The sequence below is a fragment of the Marmota marmota genome, unplaced genomic scaffold (genome assembly GCF_001458135.2).
Source record: "Marmota marmota marmota unplaced genomic scaffold, marMar, whole genome shotgun sequence".
NCBI classification, from domain to species: Eukaryota; Metazoa; Chordata; class Mammalia; order Rodentia; family Sciuridae; genus Marmota; species Marmota marmota.
The window spans coordinates 34,914,640-34,935,614 of NW_026000005.1; the positions used below are offsets into that span (position 1 = coordinate 34,914,640).

General features: G+C 38.1%; 1 long non-coding RNA gene across 1 annotated transcript in view; it reads right to left on the minus strand.

The window, feature by feature from the left end:
* Positions 1-772: 772 nt before the first annotated feature.
* Positions 773-20,975, minus strand: part of LOC125618223 — a 62,517-nt gene continuing 42,314 nt past the window's right edge. Inside the window, exons 3-4 of the long non-coding RNA XR_007349478.1 lie at positions 20,819-20,876; positions 773-1,359 (exon numbers count right to left, since the gene is read on the minus strand). This is a non-coding gene — a long non-coding RNA (uncharacterized LOC125618223). The remainder of the gene's footprint in view (positions 1,360-20,818; positions 20,877-20,975) is intronic.

Below are 20,975 nucleotides of genomic sequence, written 5' to 3' on the forward strand. Positions count from 1 at the left end.
GAATCTTTCAATGTGTCACTGCGGTTTCTTCTGCCTCTCACCCCTACTCATACTATGAGCCACTCACTCCTGGGGTATTTAGCTCCTGGGGGTCTGTGTGCTTCAGACCACAAGCCCCTCGAGGAGTTGGTGTCTCCAAGCCACTGACTAGCAGACTAGATGCAGGTCCTCCCGGCTCAGGCCTCCCACTTGCTAGCCAGAGATTTAGGGATGCCCCTGGGGCTGTGAACCCCCCTCAGAGCTGTGAACCCCCCTCAGAGCTGTAATTTCAATTAACATGTGCATTCAAGAAGCAAACAGCAAACCAGTGGGGAGGGTACCCTAGAGCTTCCCTCCCTGTGCCTCTGGTACAAGGAGGACAACGCAGTCTCATGGAGGGAAAGAACCTTTTCCCTTGGCTTCTGTCCGTATGTGGAGACCCCAGGAGACCCCAAATTGCTAGGTCATTGCTTATCTTTGTGTTGCCCGAATTGAATTGAACAAAATGGACTTTGCCCTTAGCAGGTTCAGTGAAGGCTAAGCTGAGTGAAAACTAACCAGAGCAAACCCCATCAGCTTAGCAATGAGAAAGGGCACTTTTATACCACTTACCAAGTAGATTTTTTGCCACTTCACACATATTGACTTTTTTTTTTTTTTTTTTTTTTTTTTTTTTTGTGGTGGTGCTGGGTATTAGAACCCAGGGCCTTGTGCATGCAAGGCAAGCACTCTACCAACTGAGCTATGTCCCCAGCATTTCACATATTTTGACACATTTAATCTTGACAACTACTCCAAGGGATAGCATCTTTATTAGTCACAAGTTGCAAATGAGGAAACTGAGGCCTAGGAAGGTGAAGTAACCTGCTCACATTCACTTCGCCAATCATCAGGCTGTCTGTCCTCAGAGTTGTTCTTTTAGTCACTCCCTTGCAGATGACAGGACTAGGACCGTTGGGTGCTTTTCAAAAATCACTTGACTGAACTTCAAAACAAGTCCCATTTGACAAGAAAAACTAAAGCTGAGAGAATCAAAGTAACTTGCAGAGAATAAACAAACAGTAAGTGGCCCCATCAGCAACTAGAGCTGGTCTACCTGAAGGTACCAGCTCCTTTTAGTTGAAATGAGCAGCTGGGTGTGGAGGCCCAAGCAGATGAGGAGTACACCAGGCGGAGATTCATGAGGAGCAGCCAGTGGTACAGTGAAGCAGATTCCACCCAAATGTCGGTTTGCAGGTGCTCTCAGCAGACTCCTGGGCTCCCCCATGAGCTTCTTATCCAGACTTAGGCTTGATCCAGTTGGTCTTACTCCAATTATTTCATCTTCTCTTGAAACCATCTCCTCAACTCCATTGTAGTGAATTCCACATAGTAGTAAAACTGGAATTTTAAAAGTCCATTGATTTATCTGTTTTTTAATCTTTAACCTCCACTTACAAAAGTCAGCTATTAAAGAATAAATGCTCCAGGGAAAAGGAGGCATTTTAAACTCACGTTACCAAACTTTGGGGACAATGAGTCCTATTTAAGTAAATTCGATTAGAGTTTAAAACTGTGCCTGAGTCTTTGGCTGGTAAAGTAAAGCTTAGATCTGAATGTTGAGAACACAGAAATAGCCTCATTCTTTATATGTTAGAAAATTTATGGAAATTCAGGGTAGAAGATGATTAACATAAATATTTGATAATTATTATTAAAATTAAATAAAGCAGCATAGATAATAAAGGAAAATTGTGACTAGGGATTACATAAATTGGGATTATATAAAATAAAAAGCTTCTGCACAGCAGAGGAAATCCCAAGAAACAGAAATAAGAACCAACAGAGGCAGGAAGTCAGAGGCGGAGGAGACCTTAAAAGTACAACTTGTTTCCTGAGTAAAAGGAACATTATCTGATTTTAAAACATCATATAAAACTGCAATAACCAAAACAACATGGTACCCTTATAAAAACCAACTCCACACATAGAGCAATTGGATAGAATGGAGATTCCAGAAATTAATCCCCATACTTATTAGAGCCAACTGATTTTCAACAAAGGCTCCAAGAACATACATTCAAGAAAGGACACTGTCTTTGATAAATGGTGCTGGGGAAACTGGATATCCACGTGCAGAAGAATGAAATTAGACCTCTACCTCCTACCATATACAAGAATCAAACTCAAAATGGGTCAAAAACCTAAATGTAAGGCCTGATACTGTGAAACTTCTAGACGAAAGCATAGGATAAACACTTCAAGACATTAGTATAGGCAAAGCCCCCCAAAGCACTGGCAACAAAAGCAAAAATAGACAAATGGGATTATATAAAATTAATAAGCTTCTGCACAGCAAAGGATACAATCAACAGAGTTAAGAGACAACCTATGGGTAGGAGATGCTATTTGCAATCTATTTGTTCAACATAGGATTAATATCCAGGCACAACTCAACAGCAAAAATAAACAAATAAGAAAGTAATCTCATTAAAAAGCGAGGAATTGGTCTAGATAGACATTGTTTTTAAATATATATGTATACACACACACATACACACACACAAATGGCCAATAAATATGTTAAAAAAGCTCACTATCACTAATCATAAGGAAAATGCAAATCTAAACCACAGTAAGATATCATTTCACAACAATTAGGAGATTAGTATACAAAAGATAAAAAATAACAATGCTGGGAAGGATGTGGAAAAAGAAAAATTCTGATACATTGTTGGTTTAAATGAGTAGAATTATTATGGAAAATAGTATGGAACTCTCTCAAAAAATTAAAATTAGAGCTATCACATGATCTAGCAATGCCTTCCCTGGGTGCATATCCAAGGGAAATGAAATTGTTGTATCCAAGAGAGGCCTGCACTCTCTTAGTTATTGTAATACCTGATATGATATTACCTAAGGTGTCCATAAGCAGATGAATGAATAAATGTGGTGCATACATACACAAAGGAATATTATTCAGTCATAAAAAGAGATGAAATCCTGTTATCTGCAGCAACATGGATGGAAGACATCATGTTACATGAAATAAGCCAGGCACACAAAGACGAATGCCACATGTTCTCAATCACTGTGGAAGTTAATCAAGTTGACCTCATAGAAGGACAGGGTAGAGGAGTGGTCATTAGGAATGTAAAGAGGAGGAGAAGATGAGAAAGAGCATAGAAAAATGATTCCTGAAAATACAGACAGGGGGAACTGTTTTGTGTTTTGAAACTCAATAGGGTAGCTGTAGTCCATCATAATTTATGATATACTTCAAAATAACTATAAAATAAGAGTCTGAAGTTTCCCAACACATAGAAATGATAAATGTCTGAGAAGACAAAAATCTTAATTATTCCAGTTTGATCACTGACTATTATATGCATGTATCAAATTATTTTACTGTACCCCATAAATATGTACAAATATTATGTCAAATAAAAATTCACTTTCTGTGGTTTTATCAGCACTACACAAATCATAGAAAGGGCGTCTATGGACACCCTTTTTCTTAGAAAGTGAACTAGGGATATAGGACAGCTTCACCTATTTATAATATTAAAATGATAGCAGGTTTTCCCCCACATTTTTTATTGATACATTGTGGTTGTACACAATGATGGGATCTGTTCTTTCATATATGTACAAGCACACAATATAACACTATAATTTGGTCAACAGCAGTTTTTAAATGAGCACCAATATGCATACAACTCCAAACTACATCTGTGGTTTTGTTGTTCTTTAAGACACCATTTAAGTCAGTCTCCCCTTATCTCCTTCTCCAGTTCCAGCAATGACTCCTCAATCTACCCAGGAGCAGAACTATATCTTGAAAGATATCAGAACTGTATAGTATATCAGAACTATATCTTCTCTAATCTTCACTCCATCTCCTCTCCATACCTAAAACCTGTCCACACTGTGGGGCGGGGGGGAGAGAATGACCACAGCAGATTCATATGTGATCAGCATGGTTTTGTAATACACCATGAATACCCTAAGACAAAACAGAACAATACATTCCCACCCTTACTTTTCACCACCTAAATTGGCCAAAATAAATGAGGTTAGTGGAACCATTTGCTCACATTTGGTGGTCCACAAGACGTGTGGACTCAGCCAAATTTTCTCAGGATTATATCTTCCCTCTAACTCTATAGCCCATTGCTCCCATTTCTTCCTGCCCCCTCCTGCAACTTCCTAATTTAACATTCCTGTTCTCCTCTCTTCCTCTGTTTTTAGCCTCCATATTCTAACTTACTTAGATTCCAGAAAAAAAATTAATTCATGTTTTCACCATTTTTTGGTCTCACCCCAATTCAATAAATAGTCATTAATATGTTATCACATGGAAGCTGGAGACAATATAAATGCTTTTGACCTAAATATTTGAGACATACATTCTCGGTAAATAAAAATCTTCACCTCGTGTGTATTTCAGCAGACACTGGGCGAGGTTGGGTGGATTGAGAAATCTTTGCATCATACTTTGGGGAAAAGCTACTAAAATCCTATCAACAGACCATCTGGGAATTCAGAGTAATCTGTACCAGAGACTAGAAGATCTAAAACTTGGATACCAGAGGATCAGCCACCACTCTCCATGCACCTATCAGAATGCATATGAGGACAATCATTTCCAGAGAGAGGGAAGATGGGGCGGCTGGCTGGATTTACTGAGACATCTTGAATTATTTTTTGAATGTTTGGGGTTTGGCAAATAAATGTATTGTGCCCCATGCACCTTTCCCCCTTCATTTAAAACGTATGTGTATTGGAAAGGAAATTCAATCCTTCTGGGCCTGATTCACTTAAACTTAACCCATCACAATCCAACTGGGTGTTAACTGTTGGATGTCTGTGAGCCTTCAGAACCCAGTGTAATAAACCACTGAGAGCTGTCTTTTCTTTTAATCTCAGAGACCACAATGAGGAACTATTTTTAGTGGCTTCGGTAAGGGGAACAAGATGGGAGTTTGATTTTGCCCTCATATTTCACCACAGACAACAAATTCTAACTTTGCTCAGACACATTTATCATGACTCGTGTTTAGTTCTGGCCAATAACGTGAGGTTCAGGGACCACTGTTTTGTGAAAAGTCAACAAATATGGACTGCTCCAAATACGTGCTTGTCCTCCCCAGTGGTGAGCCCCTCCCTCCCCTTCCCTCCGTGACAGTCTAAGTGTGGAGGAGACACTGTTCATTTGTAAAGGGTAGCAAAGAAGGAATGAAAAGAGAAAAAAGATTAGGAAAGAGAATCCTGTAAAGGCAGAGAGCATTATAACTTAGACATCAATGCCATGAATGATATGAATATGCAGAACATGACCCAAGTTTGCACAATCCATAGGCACACACCAAGGTGTATCTTCAGACTACCTCAAACTTCATGTGAAAATGGACATCACACTTGGCCACCTCAATTGTCTATACCAGTCAGCAGAAGATGAAACCGTCACAACTAAGATGCCAGAAATTAATACACAAAATTTGCTTTTTAATTTCTCTTTAACAATCCTGGGCAAATTCAAACATCAATCTTTCTCTCCTGGGCTTGAATCTCACCAATATATGATAGACAGAGGCAGAGGACAATTTACTTATAGTCCACTCTCCCCTGGTTTCTTGCCCAACTGGATAAATGGTAGAAAAGCAGTCGGGTAACAGGTAACCCACCCACAAGTAATCAGGAGCCAGCTGCTTTCCCTGCAGCTCGAGCCAGGGCTGAGAATTTCCTGACTGGTGCCTACCACAGTTCCAACCTGGAGCTTCATTAAAATCAGAGCACTCACAAAGGTCTCTGCGCTCACATTCCCCCTGCCCTGAAGGCACAATCTGTCTTTCCTCGAGAATCCCACAACAACAGATGAAGGAGAAAAGAAGGGCACGAGGGTGCTTGGCCACATTGCCATTGAGACGCTCTGTTATTTATGCCTCTTCATCCAGGACCCTCCTCTGGGCTACCTGACTATTAAGCATTCATTATTTAGAAACTCACAAAAGTACTATTGCTAGTGGAACAGTGCCTTTTATTAATTCTGCCTGTTCTCTGTGTAATTTGGGCCACCTAAAGAGAAAGGTCAGAGGTTTCTCTTGTTGATTTCCAAAAACTGGAAGAAAAAAATGATCATTGAAATCCAAAAAGCAAAATGAAAATTAAAGAAGAAAATTGCTGGCTTGGAAGAAAATTCTATCCTATCTGACCAGAATTAAAAGGAATAGGCAGGGTGCAGTGGTGCCTATAATCATAGAGGCTCAGGGGGCTGAGGCAGGAGGATCATGAGTTCAAAGCCAGCCTCAGCAAAAGTGAGGTACTAAGCAACTCAGTGAGACCCTGTCTCTAAATAAAATACAAAATAGGACTGGGGACATGGCTCTGTGGTCTAGTGCCCCTGAGTTCCATCCCTGGTACCCCCCCCCCCAAAAAAAAAGGGATGTGGTGAACTCAAGAATGTGAATTCCTCCCACAGCATCCTGAACAGGAGCCTCCATCCTGAATTGCTTCCAGGAGGGCTCTCTTAGGAGGGCTATTTAAGGCTTTGAAATAAAAGCTTTGGACCTGGGTTCCAAAGATAGCTCTACCTTTTACTTCCTATATCTCCTCATCTTTCGGATCGACAAGATTTGTCAAATCAACAAGATGTGTCACCTACAAAATAGGAAAATAAATACTTTCTTCATAGCATCATCATAAAAATTGAAAGTACCTAGTGTAAAAGTGACAGAGTAGAAAATTAAAAATTGATAACTATTAAATATCTACTTCACAAACCTTTCTGTTTTTCCTACAATTTTTATTCATTGCTCCTTCAAAATTTATTACCTGGAAGAAATAACAGTACCCTCTTTCAGTGGTTACCATCTCAGTGTACAACAGTGTGGAGCATAGCTTTCTCACATGATAGGGATACAAGAAAGGTAGATTTTAATAACTACAAGGAAAGGGGAAAATTGGAACATGGTAGGTTAGAAAATAAACTCCAGTGGGCACTAATTGTTGAGACTCCATGAGGGCAGGGTACTAAATGAGAGTAGGGAGCCAAAGGAGAGGAAATGGCAGAGGAGATGAGAATTTCTGCATAAGAAGAAATTTATCAGTTTCTTCTGGGATCCAGGAAATGATCAAAGCCTGCCACCACTTATTTATGTTTGAGTCACTCAGATATTACCTCTCAGAATGTTAAAACTGCATGTTCTGCTACTCTGCCTGGAGCTTAGTTACTTCGTGAGGCTCCTCACAGCACTGTACAAGGCAGGAGAAGAATAAATGGGTGGATGGTGGTGAATGGTGGTGGTTGGATGGTCCAGGCACCTCACCCAAGTTCTAGGCCTCCACACTCCAAACAACATTCCCAGTCCTCATCAAGAAGTCTTTTTACTAGACTTTTGTGGAAAATACAGAGAACTAGAGTTCCCATTCAGAAACCTTAGATCAGTCACAAAGTGGCTGGTTGAATCTCTCTACCTAAAAAAGGAGTATTGTCCTTTACGTCGGCCTATTCAGGATGAAGAGAAGAGGCAACGGGAATTCTTCTAGAGCACTGGTCTATTAAAGGGCCTGGATAAGTGGTATGTTAAGGATTGTGTTTCTGTGCCTGATAAATTTGCAGTCCACATTAAAGTTCAACCCGTCTCAGAACTTGCACAGTGCCAAGATCCTCTGGGAGTGGAGGCATTTGTCAAAAATACTTACCTGCAAGAGTTTCAATATAGATGCTGCCTGAAGCAAAGTATAACAGTTAGTGAAAGAGAAAAAATTTTAAAGAATAATTTGGACAATGAGCTATCTACAGGGCCTTGGAAAAGCTCTAGCGTTCCTGGAAGTCTGTAAGTCCACACCTGTACATAGGGCTGTGTGCATGCCCAGGAAAGACCTGAGAAGGCCCTGGCTGAACTTGAGGCTCTGTGCAGGCAAGAAATAAGTGGAAACAATCCAAGAAGAAATTTATCAGATTCTTCAATGAATGAAGGGATAAATAAATGTGGTATGTCAATACAATGGAATATATTTTTTTCCTTGAAAGGAACAAACTACTGATAGGCACTACAACATGAATGGATGAACTTGAAAATGTCATGCTAATTGAAAGGAGAAAGATACATAGTGTGCGATCTATTCCTATGGAATATCAAGAATAATGCATTATTTTTGTCCAGAGAGGCAGAAAGTAGATTGGTAGTTTACAAAAGCTAGGGAAAGAGGACAATGAGCCATGCCTGCTAAAAGGTAGGGGGGTTCTTCTTTGTACAAGATATTCTCCACCTTTCTCCCTTCTTTTTAAGAAACCTATTTGATCACATTTGCTCCCGCACAAACCTTCCCTTAACTCCTTCTTGCCCACAAAACACATTCCAAACCCTTTAGTAAAGCTTCCAAAGCTGTCGCAGGCTGACTCTGGGGATGATGAAAATGTTCTGGAATTGGATAATCGTGATGGCTGCACATCCCTGGGAGCAGACAAAAAACCACTGAGTTGTAAACTTGAAAATGATAGATTTCATGTCTCATATGCTTTTAAGTGTGGAGGCGATAGAGGTGGAAGGGCTCCTTCTCCCCCAACTCACTTTTCATTGAGGCCTCAAGCTTATTCTTCTTTCTCTTCATTTCCTACTTGGCAATCTCTTCTCCACAGCCCAGTTCTCCCAGGCTCCAGTAACATTACTTGGTCTCCTTGTCTGTTGGTCTAGAAGTGGGTTTCCCACTGGTGCTATTCTCTGGGTGCCCCCAGTTCTTACTCCTGTTGACACCACTGAACGAAGTAGTCCCTTCGTTAAGGTCACAAACCACCTCCATGAGTACTGCTTCCTGTTGGAATCCTGACTGATGCATGGGCAATCCCAATTTTCCCAGTTGAGAGTGAAGCCATGTGTTTTGAACTCTGATGATGTAGAATGAGCTCCAGATCATGACAACAGGATTCTCAAGATTATTGGTTCTTTCTAACAGCACGTTCTCAACCCTGCTGTCATCTCACTCTCTACCCTTGAGAAACATCATCTCCCACAATGGCTTCAGCTATCACCTTCATACCTAAGACTACTCATCTCAGGATTTTGTCACTAAATGGATTCCTAAGTTCTATACAAAGCTTTCCAATGATGTGATTAAGGTTTCCCCAGGAACGTCTAGTAAATAAGTAGGAACACTCTTCTCTGTTTTAGTGAATGGCACCAGTGTTTCTTCATTTACTCAAATTAGACACCTCAACAGTGTCTTTAAGTTCATGGACTCATTGTCCAAATGTACTTCAAATTCTCCTTAAACTTCAGGGATACTTGTGAGAAATAGGTCTTTCAATTCCCCTGCTCTTAACATTATGTTCAGACTTCTAGAAATCCTCTTTTCGACCGGTTTCCTCTTTGCCTAAGACCTTCTCCACGTTTCTGCCATCTTTGAGAGAAGCCAATTTGGTCACATTGCTCCTCTTCATGAATCTCTTCCTGACCCTCCCTTTTTAATAAGCCTGAACTGCCCTGCCGTTCACTCACCTTCACAGATGCAATTCTCCATTCATGAACACTTTCTTCTCTTTCATCCCTTCATTTTGTATTTACCATTGCTTCTGAGTATAAAAGCTTCAATATTGCTTATTAATCTGATGAATAATTCACCCTGGGGATCTGAAACAATTCCACTTACTCATTCAACAATCATTATTTTCTGAGTCATGGAGGTACCAGGGATTGAACTCAGGGAACTTCACCACTGAGCCACATCCCCAGCCATATTTGTATTTTAGTTAGAGACAGGGTCTCACTGAGTTGCTTAGTGCCTCACCATTGCTAAGGCTGGCTTTGAACTCACAATCCTCCTGTCTCTGCCTCCCGTGAGCCACTGGGATTATAGGTATGCTCCACTGCACCTGGCAACAAATCATTATTGAAAATACAGAATGGCCCAAGCAGTGTGTTGGGTGTAAAATGGTGAACCAAACAGACCTGGTGTCTGCTCCTACCATGCGTGATGTCCAGTGGGGAAATAATATGTTAACTCAATAATCTCTTCAATCACTCCATAGCCATAATTGTGAATAAGTACCAGGAAGGAAAATTATAGGGTGCTATATCAGGTTTTCTCTGAAGCCCACTGAAATCCCCCAGGCTAAGGCTAGTTCTTCTCCTCTGGACTCCCACAGCACTGAATTTAATTAATATTCTATCATGTCTGTCCCTGTAGATGTTGAAGCAGACACTCTGGGTCATATTTGAATGTTCAGATTCAGACAACATTTTTTTTACCTGATATAGGTAAATAGTGTATGCATAAGGGATGACTAAATAGATAAATAAATAAACAGTTCTAGACAAAAAAAAAAACTGATCCTGAAAATAATGACAGCAAGATCCTAAGAGTTTTCACTGAATCCAAAGGTTCTTCACTAAGATACAAATCTTCATAGTTTTCCAAGGAAATATATGTAGCAAGAAATTGTGTTAGTGGATTTGTTGTTCATTGACTCATTATTATGCCATTTCCCATGAAAACCCCTCATAGTGTTTCCATTTTCATCTGGAGTGAAATATATGCAATGAAGGATAGCCAACCGTAATCCTGGGAAGGCTATTGTGAACAACTGTGGGATACTTCTCTATGGATCACTCCACATGTGGTCTCTGGATTAATTCCTTAGGCCTATCTTACTCATCTATTTTTAGCATCTTTTTTCCCTTTGTATGTTTGGATTAATTTTTCTGCTGAACCATTGGGATCAAAGTTATAGACATCACGACACTGCATTTCTAAACATTTTATAATTTATCTTCTATGAACAAGGACATTTTCCTATATATCCACAATATCATTACCACTCAGAAAAATTGACAAAAATATTATCTAATAGCCAAAAAATATTAAACTGTTCTCAATTATGAATTTCTAAAAATTAAATATCAAATCTAATATCATGGATTACAGTTATTTGTCATGTCTCTTCACTCTTAATTAACACTTTCCTCACTTTTTTGTCTTAAAATAGTGTGAGAATTTCATAATATCCAGGCCACTCCCACAATTTTGATTTTTCTCATTATCCTCTCAAATTTCTTTATTTTTGTTGACAGATAAGTATTGTCCATATTTATCATGTATAGTGTGTTTTTTTTGAAATATGTATCCATTGTGGAATGGCTAAATTGAACTAATTAGCAAATGCTTTATCTCAAATGTAGTGATAACACTTCAAATCTATTCAAGGCAATTTTCAAGACAACGTTGCATTGCTATTTACTACGTTCACCCTATTGTATAATAAAGCTCTTGAACTTATTCCTCCTATCTAATCAACATTAGGTATGCTTTGACCAATGTCCCCAAACCTGCATGGCCTTGGCTGACATCCTACTTTCTACTTTTCTGAGACCAGCTTTTTTTTTTTTCTTTTTTCATATCAGGGATTGAACTCAGGGGTGCTTAACCAGTGCATCCCCAGCCCTTTGTTTTATATTTTATTTCAAGACACAGTCTCACTAAGTTGCTGAGAGCCTAGCTAAGTTGTTGAGGCTGATTTTGAACTTGCTGTTTTTGAAACTTCCTGTTTCAGGCTCCCAACCCTCCCTGGGATTACAAGGATGCGCCACTGTGCCCAGCTCTGAGTCCACATATAAAGGTTCTCATTCAGCGTGTCTTTTCTGTGCCTGGGCCATTTCACTTGAAAGAATGCACGCCAGGTTCAACTGTGTTGTTACAAGAGATAGGATTGCCTTGTTTTTAAGGGTGAATAATATTTCCTTCCGTGTCTATATCACATTTTCTTTATCCATTCATCTGTTGATGGACACTGAGGTTGCTTCCATTTCTTGAATATTGTGAACCAATACTGCAGCAAACATGAGGATGCAGATGTCTCTTTGACGTGTTAATATCATTTCCTGTGGAAATGATTGCTAGGTCATATGACACATTTCTGATTTTAATTTTTTTAGAAAATTCCATACTGTTTTTCATAATGGTTGTATAGCTTTCTCATATCTGCATTATGATTGAATACATTCAGCAAGCATACAATATAAGTTTTTCTGTGTCTCCCTCAGGGCATCACATCAGGAGGCAGATCAAATAATCTCATTTCAGATAAAGCTGTAGATTACTGCTTAAAATGGGGTCCAGCAGGTGCTTCCAATGTGGATTGCCTTTTCATTTGCAATTAGCAAACAATGTGTGAGGGTGAACTGTATGAGTACCTTGACATCCGACAGCTTTCACCTCATCACTTCAGGAACCTCTGTGAAGCTTACCTAATCATCACCAGGTCAAGGATGACACAATGGTTGTTTCTGATTCCATCCTTCCTTTGCCTGCATCCAGCTAGTAAAGTACTTTTCTAAAAGAAAGAACTCTCACCCTTCCACCTGAGTTGGATTTGCTCACTCATTTGGTTTTTAAATAACATTATTTTTTAATTCAAAGTGCTGAAAGGTATTATGATCATTGTTCTTTTTGATGCTCAATTTGTCCCTAATTTGGCTGGTAGTTCTTGAACACTTTCTAGTTTTCTGGAACAATACCATATTCCCTTCAAATATTGCTTTTCTTTCCTCCTACCTGGGATTTTTTTTTCCATGAACAGAGCTTAGAAATTCATGTGTTGAGACCATAAATTCGCTCTGATAACTCCAAGTGCAAGACAAAGGACTCTTCATCTTCTCTCATGGTGGCTACAAACATCCAATATTGACTCATTTCTCTAACCTACAATTTGCACAAAATACTGTGTGAACTACTATACCAATACCACAATGGACAACAAACAGGGTAAAGTTTAAATTTCTTTGCAATAGTATTTAGCCCACTAAGCATACACAGTGAGAGCACTGTGTCAAAGTGAGTTCATTTTTGCTTTCGGTGTGTCTGTCAATTGGCTTCTATTATTGATTTGCTGTGTAATAGGGTTTGTCTATTTCTGCGTTCAAATTAGGGCCTTTTGTCCTATCGTCCTTTATGTTGCTTCACTTTGCTTTTGAAATATAAATAACTTTATCATTATTCAAAAGTCAAAGCTATACAAAAAGGCAGAAATCCACCCCTTCCTCATTTCCTCTTTCCTGTTCTCATTCCTACCCTACACCCATCATGCAGGCAACCATTTCATCAGCATCTGGTCAATTCTTCCCATGTTCAGTTTTTGCAAAAATTGTGTGTGTCTGTGTTCTTCTTTTTTATTTCTCTTCTTTTCTTACATGAAAAAGTAACTTAATATATGTACCTCTTTGCTTTGGGATTTTTTTTTCTTACTTAAAACATATCCTAGAAATAACACTAATTAATAGAATTCTTCCCTTGTGTTTTTTAAAATATTTATTTTTTAGTTGTAGTTGGACATAATACCTTTAGTTCACTTATTTATTTTTATGTGGTGGTAACCCAGGGCCTCCCATGTGCAAGGCAAGCACTCTACCGCTGAGCCACAACCCCGGCCCAAGTTTTTCCCTTGTTTTGATTGTTGAATAGTTACTTTGATGTGTGGAGGTACCATAGGTACCATAATTGATACATCCAATATTTTATATGCTGGTATTAGGGTGGTTTCTGTTATTTTACTACTACAGGTCATGATTTGATGATTATTCCCTGTGCATACGTTTTTGTTTGCTTTATGCTGGTTTGAATGTTTAAAGTTTTAGCTTCAGGAAAAGGTTATAGGAGTCAGATTGCTGAGTAAGAGGATAAATGTTGTATATATAATTTTTAGAGATTGCCATATTTACCTCCAAATGTTTAAAACACCATTTAAATCTCCAAAAGCAATATATGTGTCTGTGTTATGACAAGAATTATGCTCCCTCAAAATTCATGTGTTCTGCTGAGCATAGATGGAACATGCCCATAAACCCAGACATTCAAAAGACTGAGGCAAGAAGATCACAAGTTCAAGGTCAGCCTCAGCAACTTAGAGAGACTGTCTTAAAATAAAAAATGAAAAAGCTGGGGATGTAGATACATGGTAAAGTATCCCTGGGTTCAAGTCCTAATACATGCCCACCCCCAGGAAAAAAGAACAAAATCCTGTGTTGAAGCCATAACCTCAGGTACTTTCCAGGACTTCAGGATATGACTATATTTGGAGATAGGATCTTTAAGAGAAATGATTAAGTTGATCTTGAACTTCTAGAATCCAGAACAGTGAGAATAACTATAGGTTATTTAACTCCTCAATCTGGGTGATTTTGTTACAGTAGCCCTAGAAAAATAATACAACCTATTGTGAATTTTTCCAAGTTTATCAATGATAAAAGTACAGTATTATTCTTTGTAAGTTTTTTGAATATAACTGAGTATATTTCCACATTTGAGGATTATTTTGCCTGTACTTGTGTGGGATTCATGAGTTTGGTCCTTTTCTCAATTTTTAAAAATGCATTCTATTTTAGAGAGATAACCACTGATCTCTCACACATGTTACAAATATTTTCTCTCAGTGAATCACTCATTATTCATTTGATTTTATTCTTTGTTGCACAATTCTTTCTTAATTTCATGTAGTAGAATCTATTGATCTTTTTCTTTATTGCACATGAATTTTGGGTCAGATCTAGAAAAACTTTCCTAAATATAATTTACAAGAAGCTCATCCATGTTTCCATGTTTTCTTCTAACACTTTATATAGTTGATTTCTTTTGTATTTTTACATTTTAGGCTTTTCATTCTTGTAATAGTCATAGCATATGGTATGAGGTGTGGATCCAGTTTCCCTTTTTCCATATGGGTATCCAACTGTCCCAACATTACAGACTAAAAAGTCCATCTTCTTCCTGGCAATTTGAAATGCCAACATTTATCAAGTAATAAATTTTCATGTTACTAGAATCTATTTCTACACTCTCTTCTGTCCCTCTGGTCTCTCGTTGTGTGCTAGTAGCAACTGCATTCATCATCAATGGTTAGTGCACACTTTGTATCTAGTGAGACCATTCCCTTCATTTCTTTTCCATTTGCCCCTGCTCAGGGTTATCCAATCTCTTCTTGGATATTTATTTCTCTACATGACTTTAAAATTAATTTCCTCATCTCCAGAAAATAAAACAAAAACTTATAGACATTTTTCTTGTAATTGAGTTAAATTCAATGCTAATTAGAGAAGAATCGATACCCGTACCATGTTGAGTATTTCCTATCCAAGAACAACTCATGTCTTTTTACCTAATGTCTTTAAGGATATTTTGTAATTTTTTTTCCAATTTTATCAATGATAAAAGTATAGCATTATTCTTTGCATAATTTTTTCCTCATTTACATTTTATGTACTTGTTTTAAGTTTCAACTTTTATTTGCTACAATTATAAATGAGCCTTTTTATCTTCCATTATATCTTGACATTGGTTATTTCCTTGAATATATGAAGGCTATTGATTTTTATAAGTTAATTTATATCCTACTATCTTACTGAATTCTTTATCTAATTTAAATTAGTTTGATCACTAGTTCTTGTGAATTGTCAAACTTAACTGTTATTTCATCTGTATATAGAGCTACTTTTTTTGCAAGTCCTTACACTTTTAGCTAATTGTATTGATGATACAATGAAGATGGCATCCTTCCGTCATTTTTGGCATTAACAGAAATGCTTCCATGTTTCTCAATTAAATAAGATGCTAAATTTAGGTCAGAAATATACCTTAACTATATATATGTACATGTACATATACACAAATTGTATAAAGAAATCTCTCAATTCTTACTAAGTACATTTTTCAAGAATGGATATTGACTAATCTTGGAGGTCTTTTCCTGGACATAATCATATGGCTTTTCTCCTTATTTAATAATAAGATAAATTATGTTAATGAATTTTTTATTTAAACTCCTTACAGGAGCTGGGTATGTAGCTCAGTGGATAGTACTTGCACAAGGCCCTGGGTTCAATTTTCTACATCAAAAAAATAATTAATTAATTAACTTAATTAACTCCTTGCATTCCTAGAATTTGCTACTGATGTTTTCTTTTACTATGTAGTGCTGGTATTGTTCTGCTAGTGTTTTATTTAATTTTCGCATCCATATTTTTAGAGTATATTCTTAAAATAATAATAATAATGCTTATCATAATTAATCCTTATTAGGTTTAGGTATCGTTATATTTCCTTTTAGAAATAATTTCAAAGTTTTCCTCCATTTTTTATACTTTGAACAACTTATGCAACAATTTATGGAGCTTTTGGATTATCAGATCTTTGTAAGTTTGTAGAATTTCCCTGTGAACCTTGGAGGTCCAGCACTTCAATGTGGAATCACTTGTTAATAACTTTCTCCATCTTATTTCCACTCTTGAAAAGGGTCTGATTAAGCTTTTATTTTAAATGGAGTCTGTGTTGGTAAATTTTATTTTCATACAGTGTAATCAATTCCATAGTTTCCAACTATACTTGCATAGAGTTTTGCAAAGTAGCCTATTTATGCCTTGTTTTCCTTTTCACACTGACTATTTCCTTCTAGTTTTTACTCATTTTGCATATTTGTAATCCCCCTCCCCCCCTTTTTTTTGGTGATTAGGTTATTTCCTGGTGTTTTGTTTTTGTTTTGTTTTTTCCCTCTAAAAATTCAGCACTGTGATTCTTTATTAGTTCTACTACATTAATCTCTTCTTTTATCTTCATTATTTTCTTTGTATTTTTTTGGTAATTTTTCTAGATATTTGAGTTGAAAATTAGTTTAATTATTTTTTATTGGTTTAATCATTTAAGGCCATGAATTTTCCTCAGGTCACTGCTTTAACTGCATAACATAATAAATTGTGGTGTCCATACTCTTAGAAACTCTGCCATTTCAGTTTATACACCCCTTTCACCCAACGGTTGTCAGTGGAGAGAGAGTATTAGATGGTATTAGTGTTCAGTTCCAGATGCAAGGACATTCCAAGGTTTCCTCGTGAGTGCTAATGCAGGGCACCTTCTGTATCCTCAAGTTCCATGAAGTTCACAGGTCAATCTCCTAACCTCCAGGCCATGGCCCTAGGGGTGGAGCTTTAGGAGATGATTAGGTTGTGAGTGCTCTGCCTTTATGAGACCCCTAGAGGGACAGCCAGTACCTGTCATCAGGTAAGTAAACAGCAGGAAGGAACCATCTGTGAACCAGAAAGAGGGTTCTGACCAGACACTGAGTCTCTGGCATCTTGATCTTGAACTTCCCAGCCTCCAGAACTATGAGAAATTAATGTTGGGTTTTTGTAATCCATCCAGTCTGGTCTTTGTTGACTTTGTTGGTATAGCAGCCCAAGCAGACTGAGATCGAGATCCAACTTTGGGTCAACAAAGAAGTCAACTTTGGTGAACATTCTATTTGTGCTTAAGAAGAGGGTATATTATCAAGGTCTAAGGTTTGATATATATCCATAATTCCTACCTTATTGATTATATTTATTAGATCTTTATGTCCTTAATTGTTTCATTGTTTCCATTTGTCCAGAATGCCTTTGTTAATTGTCTCTTTTTTTCTTTCTTTTTTTAACAACTTTATTATTTTTTAATTTGTTGTCTCTTTATTCTTAGCTTTTCTTCATTATAGGTTTGTCTCATGTATCTCATAGAATTGAGTTTTGCCATTTGAGTCAATTTGAAAACATTTAAGTAGGAGAATACATAATATATTAATAAGAATTACAGTTATAATAATAATAGATATAATTTATAAATGATTTATGTGCTTGATCTCAACTCATATTTTGTATAAAATTGACTCTGTGTCATTTCTTTTTCAATGTGCTTTGCCTCCTCTGCTCCATTTTATACTTCTTTTTGTATTTAGGAAAGCTAAAATGTTACTCTAGTTCTTACTTTTTTTAACTAACACTTCTTATAATACCCTTAGTCTGTTCTTCCTTATTTATTCTGCTACTTACTGTTTTGTTTTAAACAATATCCTTCACTCCCAGCCATAACCTATGCAGCAATACATTATTTGTTTTCTCAGAACATATAACAGTATACATACTGTCCTTCTGCCCTTGTCCCCAGCCTTGTTTATTTACAGATTTACATTGAAATACATGCAGTGTTCATATTCCAGGTCTTGGTCCTGTCTGTTTTCAATATGCTCATCCTGACATCCTCCCTTAGGGATGGGTAATGAGAGCAGCGTCCTCTGGGGTCTTCTCACAGTATCATCTGGATAAGAAATATTTGTATCACACTTCCTTTGTTTTCCTGAAAATGTAACTGCACTGTTATCCTGATTTACAGAAGTCTGAGTTTCTCTCCACTGTAAGCTACCTGGTCTTTTTGTCTGGAGATCTAGAGAATTTCTTTCATTCTCATTAAAACCCAATATGTTTCCAGTCTGTCTTGGACTTTACTATTCTAGGCTTCTCTTCCCAGCTACACTGTGTGTCTTTTAAAGATGCAGATTCAAATAATCTTATAATTTTAGAAACTCTGTCTTAGTCTACCATTTTAAATACTAGTTAATGGACATTATAATGTTTTCTTTTCTAGGCTTTTCTAAGGCTTCCTTCTATCAATTATTTTCTAATCTTCTCTGCTGTGTTGTCTATTTTATCTTCATCTGTTTGACTTTCATGACTTTCCCGAATGTGGTCAATATTTTCAGTCAAATCTCTTGATTTGAATGCTTTGTAAATTAGCCTGTATTTTTAAGGTGATTTTTGCTTTTCTGAGTTCACTCAATTCTTATTTCACATTTTCTGGGGATTAATGTTGGAGAGGAACTATTTTTGTTCTAAACCTTAGAACTTCTGATTTAAGGTTTTTGTTTCACATTTTAAAATGCTTGTTTGGGGCTATTTAATTCAGTTGGAGTATTGTGCTCTTCTGCTTTGTGTTTAATTTGGGAAGGAGCATTTTCATCTACTGAAATGTTTTAATTCGCCTGTTTTATTTTCTTTGTGGCCTAGGATGGATGCCGTCTGCCATTTTCTGTTCATTTTTTAAGGTTTACATTATTTACTTGTCCGTAGGTCCCATTCTGGTTGTTTGGGTGACTGACAGCATTTCTCGATTCAAGAGCGCCCTCTTCTGTTGGCATAGGAAACTGTAGTTTCTTCAGTTGATGGCCCCTGGGGATAGGGGTTGGTGCAGCATCTGATTTTTGATTCGTTTTTGTTTGGCAGGACACCCTTACTTGGTTATCTCCCTTTGCTAACAAACCTCCAACTGTCTCTGCAAAATGGCATCCACTTTTGCAGACATGGTGCCTTCCCCAGGCTGCCAGCCCGGCCCCATGCACCATGAGCCTGTCCATCCAATTCATCAGAACAGGGCTCTCAAGCTACCTGGCCCCAGAGTGTGGTTATTTTTAATTCAGATGTGAACTTCTTTTTCTGGGGGGTCTTTTTTAATCTGTGGTTTTTACCACTGTGAGGCTTTCATACCCCTTTCCTGCTTTCCACAGTCTTCTACCTGATTCTTTGCTGCAGCTACAACTTTGAAGTTGTTGAATGGGGAATGATGTCATTTGAAGTTTAGAGTATTAAGTTATATTGTAGGTAAGCCTGTATGTGCATGTATGTGTCTATATTTATCTAGAAATACACATATACATAAGCGAGAGAGAGAGAGAGAGAAAGAATCTGAAGTCTTTATTGATTCCGGGAATTCTTGACTGTTTTGATTGCCAAAAAAAAAAAAAAAAACAATTTTTAGAATTACTAAGAAAATCTTATTAGAGTTAGGTCTTTTGGCTTCCTGGTCACTGTTGCCACTAATGCCACATGTGGACTTGGACAAGTCATTTAACTTCTCTGGATGCCAATTTTCTTTCAGTGAAAGAATGTCTGTCTTTCCATGGATATTTCAGTGCATTTAGACTCTTCCCTTTCTTTCCATCTTTGTTGTTCCATTTCATATTCTTTTAACTCAGGCCTCAGAATCCCAAAGAAAACAAGCCCCGTGTTAACTGAGTCTTGGCAAAATGTAAATATAAACCTGCTTCCCAAGCTGTTTTAAAGAGAACTGAGGTCTCTGTTAATTTGAGTTGCAGCCCTCTAAGAGACGGGGGCTCAGCTGGGAGCTGCCGTGCGACCGTGTTGGGTTTCTTTTACAAGGTCAGAATGTTCCCTCTCAAACTCGCAGTACTCACCAAGCTCAGGGAGAAGCCCACTGCTCCCACCTCCTTCCCAGCTCAGAGTCCTGCCTCCAGATTAACTCCCACTCTATGAAATATCTCCCTCCTGGCAGACAGCATAGCTTTAAATAAGCCAAAATGGGGAGAGAGCAGGGTAATTGCAAGGGGAAATATAAAAACACGTAAGGTCGCAGTAACAGCTCTTGTTCAATCATGTGCATCTAGGCAGTGTTCTCAGCTTTCATGTGGCTAAAATAATAATACATACTCTACCCATAGGGGCTGAAGAGACAATGTCACAGATGATGCATTCCAGAAGGGTCTTCCAGAGGTCATCTTGGCAGTGCCCTCACTTTACATCAAAATGACTCTTGCCTACTATAAACAGACACAAGTATTGAGTGGGTAGGGAGATTTTCCCAAGGTCAGAAGATGAGTCTGCCCCCTCAGTCACCTGCTCCTGGGCTCCCACCACTTTGACATTCAGGAAGCTAAGCAGAGATAGACTTCCTTTATCAGTATCCAATCTCCAACACTATTCATTGAAAACTCTCTCTAACTGTCACTCATAGGCTTTCTATCTCTCCGCATCTGCATCCGGAATACTGGCTGCAATGGTGACAATAATGGCAGATCAGCACAAACCCATAAACACACACACACACACACACACACACACACACACAGAAGGTGGGATGTCAGAGGAAAGAGGAAGTTGTGCTGAGCTCAACTTGGAGAAAGGACCTGGATGCCAGAGGCTGGAAAGAACAGACTAGCACTACTTTCTGAGCACCCCAGAGCACTGCAGAAACTCCTCATCTACCAAGCCAGACTCACCACAAGTCCAAGAGGGTCCTTCTGAATCTTCCCAGCTGTCCCTGGTGGTCCTGAGTGCCTGGGAAAACAGAACAACATACAAATGTGAATCTGAGCCTCTATTCTCCTGCTTACGATCATTTTTCATTTTCTCATTTCTAAAGCCTGCTAAGCTAAG